Below are 12821 nucleotides of genomic sequence, written 5' to 3'. Positions count from 1 at the left end.
GTTTGAAATTGAAAATAGAAGGTCTGAGAAAATTCAAGCCGCAATAACATTTTACTTAGATTTCCCTCTGAGTCTTGTAATATATAAAAATTCTCGAAATTAAAAATCAATTGAAATTCTGATACTGGGGACAGATGTCGTACAGGATGTCACGACATCACGCTTCAGAACATGCAGATTGTATTTGACAGTGTGCACAGTTTAAGCAAGTAAATAACACAAGAGAATTGTTAACCCAGTTCGGTGCAACCTCACCTACATCTGGGGGCTACCAAGCCAGGGAGGAAATCCACTAAAATAGTGTTAGTTCAAGGTCTAACAGCCACTCGGATGTTTGATTGAGTTCCTTAATATTTTGAGATGCTTGAAATTGAAAACAGAAGCTCTGAGAAAATTCAAGCCGCAATAACATTTTACTTAGATTACCCTCTGAGTCTTGTAATATATAAAAATGCTTGAAATTAAAAATCAATACTCGTAGCAAATTCAAACGACAGTAACACTTTACTCGGATGTCCGATTGAGTCCCTTAATACATCGAGACGCTCGAAATTGAAAACAGAAGCTTTGAGCAAATAGAAACAACAATAACTTTTTAATCGGAAATCCGATTGAGTCCCCAAATATATATCGAGTCTCTCGAAATTGAAAACTGAAGCTTGTAGCATATTGAAACTGCAATATATCGAGAAGCTCGAACTTGAAAGAAGAAACTCTGAGCAAATTCAAGCGACAATAAATTTTCACTCAGATGTCTGATTGAGTCCCTTAATATTTTAAGATGCTCGAAATAGAAAAAAGAAGCTCTGAGAAAATTCAAACGATTATAACTTTTCACTTGGATGTCTGATTGAGTCCCATAATATATCGAGACGCTCGAAATTGAAAACAGAACCTCTGAGCAAATTCAAACGATAATAACTTTTAATTCAGATGTCTGATTGAGTCTCGTAATATATCGAGACGATCGAAATTGAAAACAGATGCTCTGAGCAAATTCAAACGACAATAACTCTTTAATCGGATGTCCGATTGAGTCCCATAATATATCGAGACGCTCAAAATTGAAAGCTGAAGCATGTAGCATTTTGAAACCGCAATATATCGAGAAGCTCGAAATTGAAAGAAGAAACTCTGAGCAAATTCAAACGACAATAAATTTTAACTCGGATGTCTGATTGAGTCTCTTAATATTTCGAGACACTCGAAATTGAAAAAAGAATCTCAGAGCAAATTCAAACGATAATAACTTTTTACTTGGATGTCCGATTGAGACCCATAATATATCGACACACTCGAAATTGAAACCATAAGCTCTAAGCAAATTCAAACTACAATAACTTTTCATTCGGATATCCGATTGAGTCCCGTAATATATCGAGATACACGAAATTGAAAAAAGAAGCTCTGAGCAAACTCAAACGACAATAAATTTTTATTCGGATGTCTGATTGAGTCCCGTAATATATCGAGATGTTCAAAATTGAAAGAATAAACTTTGAGCAAATTCAAACGACAATAAATTTTAACTCGGATGTCTGATTGAGTCCCTTAATATTTCGAGACGCTCAAAATTGTAAAAATAAGCTCTAAGCAAATTCAAACAATAATAACTTTCTACTTGGATGTCCGATTGATACCCATAATATATCGAGACACTCGAAATTGAAAACAAAAGCTCTGAGCAAATTCAAACGACAATAACTTTTCATTCGGATGTTCGATTGAGTCTCGTAATATATCGAGACACTCGAAAGTAAAAATAGCAGCTGTGAGCAAATTCAAATGACAAGAAATTTTTATTCGGATGTCCGATTGAGTCCCATAATATATCGAGACGCTTGTGATTGAAAACAAAAACTTTGAGCAAATTCAAACGCCGATAACTTTTTTATTTGTATGTTTGATTGAGTCTCGTAATATATCGAGACGCTCGAAATTGAAAACAAAAACTCTGAGCAAATTTAAACGACAATAACTTTTTATTCGGATGTCCAATTAAGTCCCGTAATATATCAAAACGCTCGAAGATGAAAATGAATACTCGTAGCAAATTCAAACAACAGTAACTCGTTACTCGGATGTCCGATTAAGTCTCATAATATATCGAGACGTTTGAAATTGAAAAAGAAAGCTCATAGCAAATTAAAACGACAATAAATTTTAACTCGTATGTCTGATTGAGTCCCTTAATATTTCGAGACGCTCGAAATTAAAAAAAGAAGCTCAGAGCAAATTCAAACGATAATAACTTTTTACTTGGATGTTCGATTGATACCCATAATATATCGAGACACTCGAAATTGAAAACAAAAGGTCTGAGCAAATTCCAACGACAATAACTTTTCATTCGGATGTCCGATTGAGTCCCATAAAATATTGAGAGGCTTGTGATTGAAAACAAAAACTCTGTGCAAATTCAAACGCCAATAACGTTTTTATTCGGATGTTTGATTGAGTCCCGTAATATATCGAGACGCTCGAAATTGAAAACAGAAGCTCTGAGCAAATTCAAACGACAATAACTTTTTATTCGGATGTCCAATTAAGTCCCGTAATATATCAAAACGCTCGAAGATGAAAATGAATACTCGTAGCAAATTCAAACAACAGTAACTCGTTACTCGGATGTCCGATTAAGTCTCGTAATATATCGAGACGTTTGAAATTGAAAACGAAAGCTCATAGCAAATTAAGACAACAATAAATTTTAACTCGTATGTCTGATTGAGTCCCTTAATATTTCGAGACGCTCGAAATTGAAAGAGAATCTCAGAGCAAATTCAAACGATAATAACTTTTTACTTGGATGTCCGATTGAGACCCATAATATATCGACATGCTCGAAATTGAAATTAGAAGCTTTGAGAAAATTCAAACGACAATAACTTTTTATTTGGATGTCCGAATTAGTCCCATAATATATCGAGATGCTCAAAATTGAAAATAGATGCTCTGAGCAAATTTAAACAACAATAACTTTTCATTCGGATGTCCGATTGAGTACCGTAATATATCGAGATCCTCGATATTCGAAACAGAAGCTCTGAGCAAATTCAAACGACAATAACTCTTTACTCGGATGTTTGATTGAGTCCTGTAATATATCGAGGTATTCGAAATTGAAAACGCAAGCTCGAAGCCAATTCAAACAACAATAAATTTTTACTTGGATGTTTGATTGAATTCCTTAATACATCGAGACGCTCGAAATTGAAAACAGAAGCTTTGAGCAAATTGAAACAACAATAACTTTTCATTCGGATGTCCGATTGAATACCGTAATATATCAAGATCCTCGATATTCGAAACTGAAGCTCTGAGCAAATTCAAATGACAATAACTCTTCACTTGGATGTCTGGTTGAGTCCCATAATATATCGAAACGCTCGGAATTGAAAACAGAAGCTCTGAGCAAATTCAAATTACAATAACTTTTTATTCCGATGTCCGATTATGTCCCGTAATATATCGAGATGCTTGAAATTGAAAACAGAAGCTCTGAGAAAATTCAAGCCGCAATAACATTTTACTTAGATTACCCTCTGAGTCTTGTAATATATAAAAATGCTTGAAATTAAAAATCAATACTCGTAGCAAATTCAAACGACAGTAACACTTTACTCGGATGTTCGATTGAGTCCCTTAATACATCGAGACGCTCGAAATTGAAAACAGAAGCTTTGAGCAAATTGAAACAACAATAACTTTTTAATCGGAAGTCCGATTGAGTCCGAAAATATATCGAGACGCTCGAAATTGAAAACTGAAGCTTGTAGCATATTGAAACCATAATATATCGAGAAGCTCGAAATTGAAAGAAGAAACTCTGAGCAAATTCAAATGACAATAAATTTTAACTCGAATATCTGATTGAGTCCCTTAATATTTCGAGACGCTCGAAATTGAAAAAATAAGCTCTAAGCAAATTCAAACGATAATAACTTTTTACTTGGATGTTCGATTGAGACCCATAATATATCGAGACACTCGAAATTGAAAACAAAAGTTCTGAGCAAATTCAAACGACAATACATTTTTATTTGGATGTCTGATTGAGTCCCATAATATATCGAAATGCTCGAAATTGAAAACAAAAACTCAAAGCAAATTCAAACAATAATAACTTTTTATTCGGATATCCGATTGAGTCTCGTAATATATCGAGACTCTCAAAATTGAAAACAGATGCTCTGTGCAAATTCAAACGATTATAACTTTTTACTTGGATGTCCGATTGAGACCCATAATATATCAAGACACTCGAAATTGAAAACAAAAGCTTTGAGCAAATTCAAACGACGATAACTTTTCATTCAGATGTTTGATTGAGTTCCTTAATATTTTGAGACGCTTGAAACTGAAAACAGAACCTCTGAGAAAATTCAAGCCACAATAATATTTTACTCCGATTTCCCTCTGAGTCCTATAATATATAAAAATGCTCGAAATTAAAAATGAATACTCGTAGCAAATTCAAATGACAGTAATACTTTACTCGGATGTCCGATTAAGCCCCGTAATACATCGAGACGCTCGAAATTGAAAATGGAAGCTTGTAGCATATTGAAACCGCAATATATCAAGACACTCGAAATTGAAAGAGGAAACTCTGAGCAAATTAAAATGACAATAAATTTTAACTCGGAAGTTTGATTGAGTCCTTTAATATTTCGAGACGCTCGAAATTGAAAAAGAAGCTCAGAGCAAATTCAAACGATAATAACTTTTTACTTGGATGTCCGATTGAGTCCCATAATATATCGAGACGCTCGAAATTGAAAACGCAAGCACTAAGCCAATTCAAACGATAATAACTTTTCACTTGGATGTCTGATTGAGTCCCATAATATATCGAGACGCTCGAAATTGAAAACAGAAGCTCTGAGCAAATTCAAATTACAATAACTTTTTATTTTGATGTCCGATTATGTCTCGTAATATATCGAGACGCTCGAAATTGAAAACAGAAGCTCTGAGCAAATTCAAACGACAATTAATTTTTATTCCAATGTCTGATTGAGTCCCGTAATATATCGAGACGCTCAAAGTGGAAAATGAATACTCGTAGCAAACTCAAACAACAGTAACTCGTTACTCGGATGTGCGATTAAGTCTCGTAATATATCGAGACGTTTGAAATTGAAAAAGAAAGCTCATAGCAAATTAAAATGACAATAAATTTTAACTCGTATGTCTGATTGAGTCCCTTAATATTTCAAGACGCTCGAAATTGAATAAAGAAGCTTTGAGAAAATTCAAGCGATTATAACTTTTCACTTGGATGTCCGATTGAGTCCCATATTATATCGAGACGCTCGAAATTGGAAACAGAAGCTCTGAGCAAATTCAAACATTAATAACTTTTTATTCGGATGTCTGATTCAGTCTCGTAATATATCGAGACGATCGAAATTGAAAATAGATGCTCTGAGCAAATTAAAACGACAATAATTCTTTTCAGACGTCCGATTGAGTCCTATAATATATCGAGATGCTGGAAATTGGAAACTGAAGCTTTTAGCATATTGAAACCGCAATATATCGAGACGCTCGAACTTGAAAGAAGAAACTCTGAGCAAATTCAAGCGACAATAAATTGTTACTCAGATGTCTGATTAAGTCCCTTAATATTTCAAGACGCTCGAAATAGAAAAAACAAGCTCTGAGAAAATTCAAACGATTATAACTTTTCACTTGGATGTCTGATTGAGTCACATAATATATCGAGACGCTCAAAATTGAAAACAAAACCTCTGAGCAAATTCAAACGATAATAACTTTTAATTCAGAAGTCTGATTGAGTCCCATAATATATCGAGACGCTCGAAATTGAAAGCTGAAGCTTGTAGCATATTGAAACCGCAATATATCGAGAAGCTCGAAATTGAAAGAAGAAACTTTGAGCAAATTCAAATGACAATAAATTTTAACTCGGATGTCTGATTGAGTCCCTTAATATTTCGAGACGCTCGAAATTGAAAAAAAAAGCTCAAAGCAAATTCAAACGATAATAACTTTTTACTTCGATGTCCGATTGAGACCCATAATATATCGAGACACTCGAAATTGAAACCAAAAGCTCTAAGCAAATTCAACTGACAATAACTTTTCATTCAGATGTCTGATTGAGTCCCGTAATATATCGAGACACACGAAATTGAAAACAGAAGCTCTGAGCAAATTCAAACGACAATAAATTTTTATTCGGATGTCTGATTGAGTCCCGTAATATATCGAGACGCTTAAAATTAAAAGCTGAAGCTTGTAACATATTGAAACCGCAATATATCGAGAAGCTCGACATTGAAAGAAGAAACTCTGAGCAAATTTAAACGACAATAACTTTTCATTCGGATGTTCGATTGAGTTCCGTAATATATCGAGACACTCGAAATTGAAAACAGAAGCTCTGAGCAAATTCAAACGACAATAAATTTTTAGTCGGATGTCTGATTGAGTCTCGTAATATATCGAAACGCTCGAAATTTAAAACAGAAGCTCTTAGCAAATTCAAACAATAATAACTTTTTATTCAGATGTACGATTGAGTCTCGTAATATATCGAGACTCTCAAAATTGAAAACAGATGCTCTGAGCAAATTCAAACGCTTATTGTGGCGTCCCTAAATAATGACTGGTTTAATAGTAATAAATCAAATCGCAGAAACCATGGGAATTTTTTTTTCTTTTCTCTCTTTTTTTTTCGTACTGTTATTCATTTCACGCTAATTAAATTCAGAAGGAAAATTATCTCTGTAGAGTCCTTAATGGCCAGTTCACAACTCTATTCGGATTCATTTCTTTCTGATCACTCATAATTTCCAAACTATTTTTCTCTTTCAAAAATATACCAGCCATCATTTTAGGTCGTCTCGTAAGAAATAATAAGGCATGGTCGGTAAACTCTTTTCAAATAAAGTTCGTTAACATTTCTTTTTCAAATAACAAGATAAAACATAATTGTTTTCATCATCTAAAACTTTCCAAAATATGGGAGTTTGCAAAATAGCACAGTGACATCCAGAGCAAAGGTAACAACTGTGGTGGCTTCAGCCACAATATATACAATCATCAAAATTTCTATACAAGAGGTATACCCACCCAAAAATCAAAAGAGTAAACCTAGCAGTCTTAACTAGATACACCCACCCACAGAAAGTATGTACGCCTAATCTAAGGAGCCGTATGCTACGATGAAGAGTCGTCACTGTTCGCTGTCCCTCCAGGGCCACTCTCCTATGTAGAATCTACCTCAGATGCTGACATAATATCCTCTGGAGAATCAACATCAGGGAGTGGGTCCTCATCATCCTCTGCGAAGTCAAGGGCATCCACAATAGGTTCAGGAGGTAACTCCTCTAGGTCCTCTTCAAGATCCTCTTCAGAGGATGACACCTCTATCACTTGAACCGGCTCAACTAGTCGATATGGAGTAGGTGTAGGTAGTATCCACTCCACAGGCTGCTGAAGTGTGCGTGCGGGTTGCTCCGGATGTACTAGTGAAGTAGCAGTGAGTCGAATTGTGTCACGGAATCGGCACCTCTCATTTCCTTCGAGGGTCTCCCAAACACCCTCTAGGCACTCCATCACAATACGATCATGGATCAACTGCGCTGCCATCGCGATCTACAAGAGATAAAAGAAAGAGGGTAGACTCTTTCACAAGAAATCTAACTACACAGGTAACAATACAATGCGTCCCATAACGGCTACGCATAGTCAAAATGTCTTTTTCAAGGGATTTCCTCTCTGGTAATCGATTACTAAAGTATGTAATCGATTACCAGTGCCCAAAAACAAATTACACAGCCTTTGCACATTGGAATCTAAAAGTTACACTGTGTAATCGATTACACATAAATGGTAATCGATTACCAGTAGCAGGTAACACTATGTAATCGATTACACACAATTGGTAATCGATTACCAGAAGCTACTGAACATCCTCTTTCAATTTTTAAACCCTGTAATCGATTACCCACGAATGGTAATCGATTACTAGAGGGTATTTTTCAGATAACACCCAAGATAAATAGCTGGCCAGCCGCCACACAAGCCTCCTTGCTTCGTGGACTTTGTTCTTTTATTGGTTGACTGCCAAGAGCTCGCCTGCTTAAGTACGTCACAGGTTCCATCTGACTGACTATGCCCGGGTTGTGTGACATCCTAGAATTTCTACCCGAAATTTTGTAAGTGTTACATCTAAATAATTATATATATATATATATATATATATATATATATATATATATATATTCTTGGTAGAAATATGTACATTGGGGGAAAGATACGCGGGTTAGGCTAATTAACAAAGAGTAACCCATAACCGAGCGGTTATAGAATAATTTGCAATTAATTAGTCTAAAAATTATCATTTTGCGTGAAACTTAAAATTTTACAAAACCAACCTCTAAACCACACTCAGGGTCTCATTCTGAGCATTTTGATATATATATTGCCTACTTTCGAAAATGGGCCCCGACGAGTGCAGAGAAACGCGAGGAACTAGAACCAGAGAGGTGGCACACAAACCGAGGCAGGATTTCAGCATCCAAAAGGTCAATTTTTTTTCTCCTTTGTGGCAGAGTATGAAGTCAAATCAAGGGAAAAAGGTGGGCCCTTTTTGCTCCACTTAAAATGAGACATGTGGCATTGCTTTTAAAAGAAAAAAAACCTTTTTGTACAAAAAGCCAAACCTTCTCTCTCCTTCTTCAAAAATTTCAGAAGCTTTTCCTCCCTTCCACGTTGCTTTTCTTCTTTCTTCTTCTCCACCATTGTCACCTCCATTGAAGCTCCAAAATTCCTCTTCATTTCTACTCCAAATTGCAAGGAGAAGCCATTTTTGGAGTCTTGGAGCACACCTCTACTTGTGGGGCTTCAAATTTCAGGTATGGGTGGACTTCTTCTCACTTGAAATTCGTGGGTGTTGGGTTTGGGAGCTATGATGGATAGTTCTACTAGGTTATTGCCTTAGGGTAGTTATTTGTGAAGGAATTTGTTGAAATCATGCTAAACTTGACATGTTTGATGTGAGAAAAATTACCCATGCTGATTTAGGGTTTTATGATGATGCTTTGTGATATATGTATGCTTAAAATGTTGATAGAAAACTGGTAGAGATGATGAAGAGAGTTATCTTAGGGTTAAATGTGAGAATGGTAGTGTTGTGAGTGGAAAAGTGTGAGATTTTGAGGGTTAGAAAGCCAAATTTGGGGTTAGTGGAAATTGGAACCTAAAGTGAGTTGATTCTAGTTTAGAATGTCAATTAGGACTTGTAGGAATGCTTGGGCAGAGCAGATGAGAAAATGAGTGACAAATGTGAAAGAAAAGAGCCATTTCTAGGGTAAATTGGGTGTTGAGAGGACAAATTTTGAATAGGTGGAGTTTTCACCCTAAAACCAGTTTGAGCAAGTCTAAATCAATGTTATAGACTTAATTGAGATGAGAGTTTACCCCAAAATTACCCAATTCTGATTTTCACCTTTCAAACCTAGAGAATTCACTAAATTGAGGGGTTTTGGATAATTTGATTTACCTTGATTTGAGGTTTGTTTTTAACTTGAGTATGATTTATACATGATTTAAGCCTTGCAGGATCCAATTTGAGTAAAATTGGATGTATGCAAGTTGGATTTCGAAATCTGCCAAATTGTGCAGTAAAAGTTGTCAAATTGTGCAGCAAACTTGACCAAATGTGCAGAAAAATGGTTGTGCAACACTAGTCATGGGAAAGGTAGTACATCTCGTGTTCTAGATATTTTCTAGCAGATCCCAACGGTCAAAATGTAGATTTATGTACTAGGAACCACCAGTAAAATTTTAAGGCGATCCAATGGTTAACGAATCGGAACGAAGAGAATGTTACTGGGGAATTTGAGTAGGAAAAACTGTGGAGTTTGAATGAGTTTTGAGCAGAGTTTTCTGCCTCTACTCTGTTTTCTTGGTTTAGGGTAGTTTCATGATAATTGGAATTGAATTGTTGGGATATTGTGGAAGCTTGGAGGGGTTGATGGGGACCTGGTGCTGAGAGGAACGAGGATAAGGGCTACGTAGGAGTGCGTGAGCTCAATTTGAAGGTGGGCAACTGGGGATGGTGTGTTTATGTTTGACTTGTGGAAGTGAGAGAGTTGATTTGCGTCATCGCCCGATCGCCACCTAGTACCACATATGACGGGTGCCCCATAATCCAATAAGCTTGATGTGAGAAAGCGTGGAAGAGTCAGTCTTCCTACTTTTGTTTGTTGACCACAAAGTGGTACCTAGAGATATGTCGCGGGGGTCAGGAGACCTTGGGGACGTCAGGTGGGGTGCTATTGTGACTAATCCCGACCCAACCCGGGCATAGTCAGTTAGTGAGAACCTGTGACGTACCTAAGCAGGCGAGCTCCTGGCAGTCAACCAATAAAAGAACAAAGTCCACGAAGCAAGGAGGCTTGTGTGGTGGCTGGCCAGCTATGTATCTTGGGTGGTATCTGGAAATTAGCCTCTGGTAATCGATTACCATTTGTGGGTAATTGATTACAAGGCTTAAAAATGGAGACAGGATGTTAAATGGCTTCTGGTAATCGATTACCAGTTGGGTGTAATTGATTACACAGTGTTACCTGCTACTGGTAATCGATTACACAGTGTAATTTTTAGTTTCCAATGTGCAAAGGCTGTGTAATTCGTTTTTGGGCACTGGTAATCGATTACATACTTTGGTAATCGATTACCAGAGAGGAAATCCCTTGAGAAAGACATTTTGACTATGCGTAGCCGATATGGGACGCATTGTAATGTTACTTGTGTAGTTAGATTTCTTGTGAAAGAGTCTACCCTCTTTCTTTCGTCTCTTGTAGATCGCGATGGCAGCGCAGTTGATCCATGATCGTGTTGTGATGGAGTGCCTAGAGGGTGTTTGGGAGACCCTCGAAGGCAATGAGAGGTGTCGATTCCATGGCAATATTCGACTCACTGCTACTTCATTAGTACATTCGAAGGAACCCGCAACACACTTCAGCAGCCTATGGAGTGGATACTACCTACACCTACACCATATCGACTAGTTGAGCCGGTTCAAGTGATAGAGGTGTCATCCTCTGAAGAGGATCTTGAAGAGGACCCAAAGGAGTTACCTCCTGAACCTGCTGTGGATGCCCTTGACTTCCTAGAGGATGATGAGGACCCACTCCCTGATGTTGATTCTCTAGAGGATGTTATGTCAGCATCTGAGGCAGACTCTACAGAGGAGAGCGGCCCTGGAGGGACAGCGAATAGTGATGACTCTTCATCATAGGAGACGACTCCTTAGACTATGTGGCAACCTACCTTTCGGGGGTAGGGCGACGCGAGACTCGCGAGAGCGTGTTCCAAGAAAGGAATACACGCGGAGTCGCCACCAACATTTATTTGAGGAAAACGTCGGAAAAACCCGAAAAGAGATGATCTACGAACTTTAAGTGAAAGGTTTGAGAGTTGTATTTACGCACGGGGAAGGTATTAGCACCCCACGCGTCCGTCACAAGAGACGACAACCTTTTAAATGTGCAAACATGACTTCAATTTTATGTTCCCTTTTACGTTTTTATTCCTTTTCATATTTTTTATCTTTTTGTGGTTGATGAGGGTATTTCCCTTGCTCCTACGTATTCCTTAATTGCAATAAGGAAATCAGACCTACGTAGTTCTTTGTGCACAAAGTGTTTGGTTAAGTTGTTTTTATCCTTCTTTGGAAAATATGTTTTTATTGAATGGAAGGTCATTTAAGGCGTTGGACCATTAAGGCATTGAACCATTAATGATCTCTTTATTTTTTGAAAGAGGTAGTAAAGTCACATGTTGATTTTAGGCCTTCAGAAATCTACACTTAACCAATAAAAGCGAAAAAGACCATTTCAAGGTGTTGGACTTTTGAAAACGGCATTTTTAGGCGATGACAAAAGTTTTGGTTCATGACTTGATTTTAGCCTTAGTTTCACTTTGGTGATTAGTCGATTCAATCAAGAAAGAGAAATCCCAAAGAGAAATGTCAGATTGCTTTTTTTTTGGTTTATTTTACTAAAAGATATTTTTTATTATTATATTATTATTTTACCTCTTTTTGGTTTCCAACATAGTTATGGCATGACCAAACGGTCGGATTTCATTTTAACAGAAATTAATGGATATTACAATTCAAATGATCGGTGGAAATTTATTTTATTTTTTATTAGGCGAGAAAATGACTTAAGCAAATGACTAAAGCAAGTCAAAAGGGGGTACGAAAAGTAAATGAAATGAAAATAAAAGCACGTGAAAACAAATGAGGACCACTAAGGGTACATAGAATGAATTGAAAAGATCGATTTCGGGTACTTACCGGTTGAAGACCGAATAACGATGAAGAACGAACGAAGAACATTGAAGGACGGTTGAAAATCTTCGCGAAATCACCCACGGAAACGTTACGGAAGCGCCTCGGCTTGGATTTTCTTCACGGAACCAATTTTTTTCACTAATTTCAAGTGATTCTCGAATTACCAAGAGGGCTGAACCATTTTCCTCTTCACTTCTCCCCCTATTTATAGGAAAATGGGGGAGATGCTTGCCACCCAGCTCGCCCAGGCGAGCTAGGTTGCTTCCTTCAGAAGCAACCGCCTTCTGGAGGAATTTTCTGGAAGGCCCTTGTGTGCCTTGTTGCTATTTGCACCCCCATTTTTACTAAGTACACCCCCTACCTTTTTTTTGGTGATTCTTTTTCCGTAACGTTACGAAACTTTACGAATTTCGTAACGATGCTTGTTTTCTTTCCGTAATGTTACGAAACCTTATGGATTATGTAATCATCCCTTCTTTGC

This window comes from Glycine max, chromosome 11, assembly GCF_000004515.6.
Source record: "Glycine max cultivar Williams 82 chromosome 11, Glycine_max_v4.0, whole genome shotgun sequence".
NCBI lineage: Eukaryota > Viridiplantae > Streptophyta > Magnoliopsida > Fabales > Fabaceae > Glycine > Glycine max.
The sequence above is the reverse complement of the archived record's forward strand: the minus strand, read 5'-3'. Positions refer to the sequence as shown.